General features: G+C 43.3%; 1 protein-coding gene across 2 annotated transcripts in view; it reads right to left on the minus strand.

The window, feature by feature from the left end:
- Positions 1–8,620, minus strand: part of zmp:0000001088 (trypsin) — an 88,401-nt gene that overhangs the window by 78,439 nt on the left and 1,342 nt on the right. The window lies entirely within an intron of this gene.

An 8,620-nucleotide genomic window follows, 5' to 3' on the forward strand; every position in this document is an offset into this window, starting at 1 on the left:
AGCCTCAGTCCACTCCTTGTGAAGCTCTCCCAAGTTCTTGAATCAACTTTTCTTGACAATCCTCTCAAGACTGCGGCCATCCCTGTTGCTTGTGCACCTTTTCCAGCCACCCTTTTCAGCAATGACCTTTTGTGGCTTACCCTCCTTATGGAGGGCATCAGTGATCATCTTCTGGACAACAGTGAAGTCAGCAGTCTTCCCCATGATTGTGGTTGTGTGTACTGAACTAGACCGAGAGATACACTATGTTCATACTGTTTTACTCAAATTCGAAATGAAATATTCTAATATTTTGAGATGGGTTTTTTTATGTTTTAGTACTGTATGCCATACTGATTAAAATTAAAATAGAAAAATGCTTGAAACATTTTAGTTTATGTGTAATGAGTCTATAATATATAACACTTTCACTTTCTTAAATAACTGATGGAAAATATTGAACTTTTTCACAATATTATAATTTTTTAGATGCACTAGTATATATCCACATTCACTAGATTTTGAGAAACAGAGCATTTTTATTTATTTATTTTTTACAAATTTGATAAATAAAAGCTTTATACAAAATGTCCAACCAAATCGTTTACGCTTAGAATGTAAACAAACCAGCGAAATGACAGGAGCAATTTGTGAAAAATGCTATAATAATTCTTGAAAAATAAAAAAAGATATGTTCTTACCATCAAATACTTTCATTCCATATTTTGCTGCTTTTTTGTGTTTTGGGGGGTTTTGTTTTTGAGTAGAGTTTTTATTTCATCCTCAGTAGGTTCAGCAACACGCGCCGCCATTTTGTTTTTCTCTACTCACGGTATCCTTGACTTGCAAGTGACATCAAAGCAAAATAGAAACCCAGATGTCGGCCATGTTGGTGGATATACAAATGCGGGGTCAAGCAACATTCCATACAAAACATAGTCACGCGTGCACAACTCTCTTTGTTTTTCCACTGCTTTAAGTGTTCTTTTAGCTATGCCATATCTTTGTGCTGTATATGGTTGTGGTCACAACAGTACTCGTGACTGTGGTACGTTCCGATTTTTTAGAATTCTGTCCGTGATTTGGAAAGAGGGTGAGGAAACTCTGAGGCTTAGTACAGAGACGAGGGAATCAGGACACTTTGTCCAATGACCATTTCATCCAATAGTTAAGATGTTTTGTCCAAATCCTTTTTCATATGCACTATCAATTATTTTATATTTCAGGTATTCCTGTGTTCGTGAATTCAAGTCCCGCAGCAGCGCTGCTCCGCACCTAAAGATTTAACATGATCCAGCCGGCTTTAAAAATTAATAACTCGGCCAACGGAGCTCAGAGCGGAGCCAAATTTTACAGGCACCTCCCTCTAAGCTGCCCCCTTCGAAAGAGCATGGTCTCAGGTCAGTAAGACAGCGCCTCAGCCCAGGATTCATGAACGAAGCCCCCATGAGAGCGCTGCTCAGCGCCTGAAGATTTAACATGATCCAGCCGAAAACAAACATGCAAGCGAGCAGCCTGCAATGACAAAGGAGTTAAACTCATCCCAGAGTCAGCAAGTGGCACGAGCCGATGTGGTTAACCCCCCTTAGTGTGATCTTTAGTGTCGAAGCACACATACTATGGCACTGATTTGCTTTACAAAAATGTGTTTTGCTTCAGTCAGATTCCATTGAGAATTCCTCCTTTTTTCAAACAAACACCTGAAATATAAAATAATTGATAGTGCGTATGAAAAAGGCTTTGGACGAAATGTCTTAACTATTGGACGAAATGGTCATTGAACGAAGTGTCCTGTATTCATACTCGATGGTCGGTAGAAGCGTCTTATCTTCAGAAAAGTCTGACTTTTTAAAATAATATGGGTCAAAACCACACACATCTATCTGCGCTCAATCGCTCAAATCATGGTAATACTGAGAAAATTCAGCATCGTTTACAGACACGCTTTCAGCAGCTGCCATCCTAGTTGCTCTGTAGATCCACCATCATGACAGACGCTCATGACGTAGCACGTTTTGATCACGTGGTTGCAAGTCATCTATAGACCGTTTGCACTTATGTCACGAATCTCCTATGATGCTCTCTGATTTTGCTGTGTCCACCATCTTTGCAGGACAGCATCCATGGCGACCGAGGAGAGTACATTGGCGAACTGTAACTTTTCACAAATATATCACGAATTGAGTAATAGTGACAAGGTCAGGTACAGGGAAAAGATAAAAGAATGTTCAGGGGTGGATCCATACAGCAATGTGAGCTTGTGAGGTATGAAGATGATGTACAGATGTGGCCGAGTGTGAATTACACAGACATCGTGAATTATCTGGTGTTAACTACTAGCTTCATCACTGGGAAGCAGATGAAAGCATACAAACGTTTAGTGCAAGTTTACTGTAAGGATCTAGTAGGTTCCTGATGTGAGCAAATGTTACACAAAACACAAACCAAAAAAAAAAAAACCTAATTATTGACGTCTTCTAAGGCAACATTTTACCAAGCTCAACTATCTACGTTTTACTGGGGCTTTGTGCTATGCATTTGTAACTGCAATATAAATTGGAGTAGCACTTACATGTATATCATTTACAGTATGTTGCAACCATAAACAAAATATATATTTTGTCTATGGGGCCAGCCTTAAAGTTATTCTTGTTGGCAGTAACGCGGCCGGGTGGGCTGAAACTTCCCTAAAAAATGGCCGGGTGGATGATTTGGTAGTAAAAAAAATAAAAATATAGCGGCCGGGTGGGAAGAAAATCTACAAAAAAAAGATTGTTCTCAGACACCATTCTGTGGCTGCAAAATTATTGACGCTTTCGGACTCCATACTAGTAATTACTATCTAAGGACCGATAGTACCTTTGATCTGGTCATTTAACTCAATGATGAATGTCTGACATTCAGTAAAACATATACCCAGAACAAAATTTTGCAATGACCACTATGCTGTATTTCTTCCAAATTATAGTACGAACTAAAAAATATTACCCGTGATATACCATGATAGGTGGGGATTTTTTGCTACATGAGCTTGAATGCAGGTACCCTTAAAACACGCATTTTTTTGGAACTGAGCGCACGTCAACAACCACTATATATTGTTGTGTCTGTAGCAAAACTGACTCGCAATCAAACCCCCAGAATCACGACATGTTTTCCGTGACTGTAACTCTCTTTGATGCACCATAAATGTTTTTTTCTCCTGAAAAAAAATTCAATATAGGCCGGTCAAGAAACACGTCTTCTAAATAATGGCCATTTTGAGTGAAATAGTCACTGATTGGCTAGTTTTGGCGCTTCCAGTCCTTACTATCCAACGACATTAGATGCAAAACGTGTTCCTATTGGTGGATTTTTGTACCGGCGATTCTCATTGGCTGAATTTTTAAGCATCATCAAAACAACAAAAATGGCAGAAGCAGTGGATCCAACAACACTGATTTCGGTCACGATTGTGACTGACAGCAATGAGATGAAAAAAACGTGAAAAATCGTGTGGTAAGGGTGAATAGCAAGAAATCTCATCTCATTATCTCTAGCCGCTTTATCCTTCTACAGGGTCGCAGGCAAGCTGGAGCCTATCCCAGCTGACTACGGGCGAAAGGCGGGGTACACCCTGGACAAGTCGCCAGGTCATCACAGGGCTGACACATAGACACAGACAACCATTCACACCTACGGTCAATTTAGAGTCACCAGTTAACCTAACCTGCATGTCTTTGGACTGTGGGGGAAACCGGAGCACCCGGAGGAAACCCACGCGGACACGGGGAGAACATGCAAACTCCACACAGAAAGGCCCTCGCCGGCCACGGGGCTCGAACCCGGACCTTCTTGCTGTGAGGCGACAGTGCTAACCACTACACCACCGTGCTGCCTAGCAAGAAGTCATTTGTAGATATCCTCAAAGATGTAGCCGAAAAACTGCTGCCAGACACTGAGATTGATTATGCCAAGTGTGATACTGTGTCAGTTGGTGCTGAGTTTGATGGCATGGGCAAGGGGGCCCGACTCAACGTCAGTATATTCCAGATCCAGTGATAGATGATTCTGGTCACTACAAGAATTTCACAGATGTACTTGGTACAGCCACCACTGATCAGAACAGGCCATCGGTTCGCTTTGCCACAGCTACTGTTGTTGCTGAAGAACAAGTGAGTATATATATACAAACATAAATATATACATAAATACTGTATATATATAAATTAAATATCAAGCATTGAAATGTCAGTATCATGTGGAATAAAGTATATCTGGGTCATTTTGTTTCAGGGGTGTCCAGCATCTACACTGACAGGACAGAATGTCAAGCACATCACTTCTTGTGCAGAATGCCAGAAACCTCGCTGCATATATGCCACAAAAGAGCTTTAATCAAGACAGACAACAAGCCTGAAGAAACTCCTGAGTTTCCATGAGTACATTTGTGGGAGCATCATAACACCAGAAGGTAAATTTTCACTCAGGTTATTTGTTGATATTGGTTCAGAAAATATACATTATTTTGGTGAAAATAAATTAACTGGGGCGGCACGGTGGTGTAGTGGTTAGCGCTGTCGCCTCACAGCAAGAAGGTCCGGGTTCGAGCCCCGTGGCCGGCGAGGGCCTTTCTGTGCGGAGTTTGCATGTTCTCCCCGTGTCGTGTGGGTTTCCTCTGGGTGCTCCGGTTTCCCCCACAGTCCAAAGACATGCAGGTTAGGTTAACTGGTGACTCTAAATTGACCGTAGGTGTGAATGTGAGTGTGAATGGTTGTCTGTGTCTCTGTGTCAGCCCTGCGATGACCTGGCAACTTGTCCAGGGTGTACCCCGCCTTTCACCCGTAGTCAGCTGGGATAGGCTCCAGCTTGCCTGCGACCCTGTAGAACAGGATAAAGCGGCTAGAGATAATGAGATGAGATAAATTAACTGCATTTCATTTCAACACAGTTCTTATTTTATCTGCAGAACATGTGCTTCACAAGGTCGTCTTCTCTCGACTGGGGATTTCTTGTTCAAGCCAGTGGGCTTTTTATGCATCCAAGTTTGGCAGCCCAATCACTTGTGCATTCTGTTCTTCCAGTACAGGAAATATTGACCAGACACTAAAGAAGCAATTCAAAACTGTTCTTCCTGTATGCCTGGACTGTTTGGTGAAGGGACACAAAGCTCTCACGCGTGGTCCTCTGGCTGGAGCGAAAAGGAAGAAATGAACAATCATTGCAAGAAATGTCTGAAATTCAGTGTATTTTTCATGCTGAAGTTAATAAAATTATTGTTGGTTGCAATGTATGTTTTTATCTTGGCTTTATACAGTAATTCACAAGTGATTTGCAAATACTGAGGGCCTGAGATGGAAAAAAAAAAAAATCCCCGCAAATCCCTGGTGGCTCTGAGAGGCTAAAAAAAAAAAAATGCTGCCTGCCTGGTGAATTTTATTTGGTCATGTTACCCCCAACAAAGATTTTTTTTAAGGCTGGCCTGGTTCACATAAATGGTACACGCCTTTCGTTGGAATGCACCTGGTCCACGACATCAAGGCCGCATTCCAACGAAAGAAGTTCGGCATTGTGTACATTGACTTAACAGCCGCATACAATACTGTTTGGCATCGTGGCTTGTACTTGAAGCTGCTCCAACTCATTCCCGACGTGAAGCTTGTGAGGTTCATCATGATCATGCTTCAAAACCGCACCTTCTACATAACAACCACAAGCGGCGAATGTAGTCGGAAATGGAAGCTCTGCAATGGCCTACCTCAGGGGTCTGTCCTGGCCCCTATACTCTTCAACATCTATATAGCAGATTATCCATCTACTATATCAAGCAAGTACCTGTATGCGGATGACAGCGCTATTGGCTACTCAGCCCGAACCTATGAAGAGATACAATCTACCCTGGAAGCTGATCTTACTTCACTTTGTAGATACCTTGCTCTCTGGCACCTCAAATTAAGTGACACCAAAATGGTATGCTCCATATACCATTTGGCCAATCGATTGGCAAAGATGGAGCTAGAGATAAAGCTGGATGGTAAGAAGCTTAGGTTCGACCCTGTGCCGGTTTATCTTGGAATCTCCCTGGACCACAGTCTGACCTTCGGCCCTCACCTGAAGAGTACGGCAGAGAAGGCTTCAAAATGGGTCAACATCATCAGGAAGCTTGTCGGAGCCGAGTGGGGTGCCAAGTTCCCCACCCTACGCACTTCAACCCTGGCCCTGGTTTATTCTATAGCAGAATATGCTGCCGCTGTCTGGTCGCACAGTACACACACCAAGGCTGTTGATACAATGAGGCTGATTTCAGGAACGCTAAAGTCCACCCCCACGGTCATGTTACCTGTGGTCTCTGGCATCCCTCCTCCCTCCATTCGACGTGACTACCAGGTGCTTAAACTGGCCAAGAAGGCTAAAGAGGGGGGTAGCCTGGTACCCCTACCCGACCCTACAGCAGCCCCGCAATGCATCCAGAGACAGCACTTTGCTACTAGAGCTGCAAAGCTTGAAGAACATCTACTGCTGTCGGCATCCTGGGTGGAGAACAGGTGGCAAGAGGAGTGGAATACTCTCGACACAAGACTCCACATGTTCATCAAGACTCCCACTGCCAAGCCCAGTGGCCATCAGCTGGATCGTAAGGCCTGGGCGCGACTGAATCATATACGCACTGGCTGTTGCAGTACTCGCACATTCCTTAAATCCATTGGTGCATGTGATAATGATACCTGCAAATGTGGTTTGCCACAGACATTGCAGCACCTAATCCATGCCTGCCCAACCTTGTGACCCCCAAACGGCCTGGAAGGCCTAATAGAACTTGACACCGATGCAGCCGAATGGCTCAAGAGCATCCCCATTTGACAAAAGGTTAAACGAACAATGACATAAATGATAGAAATATAAACACCATTTACGAAATGATCTGCACATACTTGTACATATTTGTAGCTGGTCTCTTTTATATCTCATCTGTTCAGATTTGCAAGCCACTGTCTCTGTCGTGTACAGGTTAGAGCTTCCATTTGGGGTCTTTCTCGCATTGTAACAGTGGGTAAACTAAACAATCTGACTCCAGCCTTAGCAGAATTGTTTGAGCACCCGATAACTGCGCAAACTTGCGGCATTTCGTATTAAAGGGCATATCACGGGTAAATTCAGGAGCAAGATCAATGTAATCCTCCTGTTTTATATTAAACTTTGGTCAAATATCTGTAACATTCTGCATTCTCTGCAATTTTTTTACCTTGCGCAATACCAGAAAAATTCAGTTGAAATCAAGCCATTTGAGGCGAATTGGTCCGCCTCTGAAAAAATTTTGCATTTGAATTTCCCGGCAAACATTGACTTTCGTGACATCGCGTGCGGGACGCCTCCCTCTGAATCCTACGTCAGCGCTGGTCTGTTTATGAGAAAACGACCTGGTGGTTTTCTGCAAATTTCTTCAACGTTATCGCGTAATTATTAAAATGGTTAACAGACGAATAGTAGGAGGGTGTAGCAACACCAATCATGATGGGATTAGTACTCATCATTTTCCAAAAGACCAGACAGTGAGAGAGAAATGGGAGCGCTTGGTTTACACAGGCTGTGCACTGAAACCGCGCAAGCTCTCACAGCCTGCTGGCGCTTCCGCAGGTGACGTCACGAATCTGGCTCCAGACTCCCTTGGGATTTTTCCAGACGCGTTTTGTTATTTTATTTTATTTTATTTTTTCTGCTGTAGACAGATGGCCTTGTGCAAAATTACCCTTCTGGATGAGTGTGTAAAGGGACATACTTTCATATTTAAAAAAAAAAAAAACGAAACTGGTCCAGAATATGCACTTTAAGGTACTTGTTGCTACGCATGTGTTATTCCACAAAAATGGTAGACACAGCTGAATCAGAGACGGTCATAGGACATGTGACATCATGTCTGTATGGACCCTTTTCACGTGACGTCACGACAAACGCGGCCGCCATTTTGGACGTGTACTACCAGTAGTTTACCACAGCCAACATTGAGGAACGGCAGCAAAGAAAGTTTTTACTTTCAGCAAGACTTCCATCATGCCACTATATTGTTGTGCACCTGGATGTAGTAACCATCAACAAACAAGGCAAGGTTTATCATTTTATCGGATCCCGACGGAGAAGATGGATAGCGGCCATAAACAGATTGGCAGCCCTCAGCATACCAGCGCTTGTGCAGTGACCACTTTGTTGGAGGTAAGACGAATAAAATTAGCCAGAAAAGGCATTACATTGCTGTTAACATTCTGTGGCGGCGAGTGTGTAACCAAATAGGCTAAAATAACCCATTGTAACCTCTTTGTTCTTCTGTAGTAGCTATTGTTGACTAGCTAATGTCAACAAGTAGCTGGTATTTTACTGTAGCAATGTTTACGTTCAGTCATTTGGATGACTGTTAAAACCTTTCAGTCTCAAGTTTTTCCTTTACTGTATTTACTAGTTTACTGTAATTATGATCCGGCAGCTATTTACACCGGATCCAGTATAAATAGCTGCCGGAGCCAACGTCCGAGGTTCCGGAGCGCGCTCCGGCTTGCTCTCCCTCAAATTAAGCAGCGCGTGCCGGCTTGCTCCTGGAGTGCTCCGGCCGAGGTTCCCTCAAATTAAGCAGCGTGCGCCGGCTTGCTCCCGGAGTGCTCTGGCCGAGGTT

Source organism: Neoarius graeffei, chromosome 13 (assembly GCF_027579695.1).
Source record: "Neoarius graeffei isolate fNeoGra1 chromosome 13, fNeoGra1.pri, whole genome shotgun sequence".
Lineage (NCBI taxonomy): Eukaryota > Metazoa > Chordata > Actinopteri > Siluriformes > Ariidae > Neoarius > Neoarius graeffei.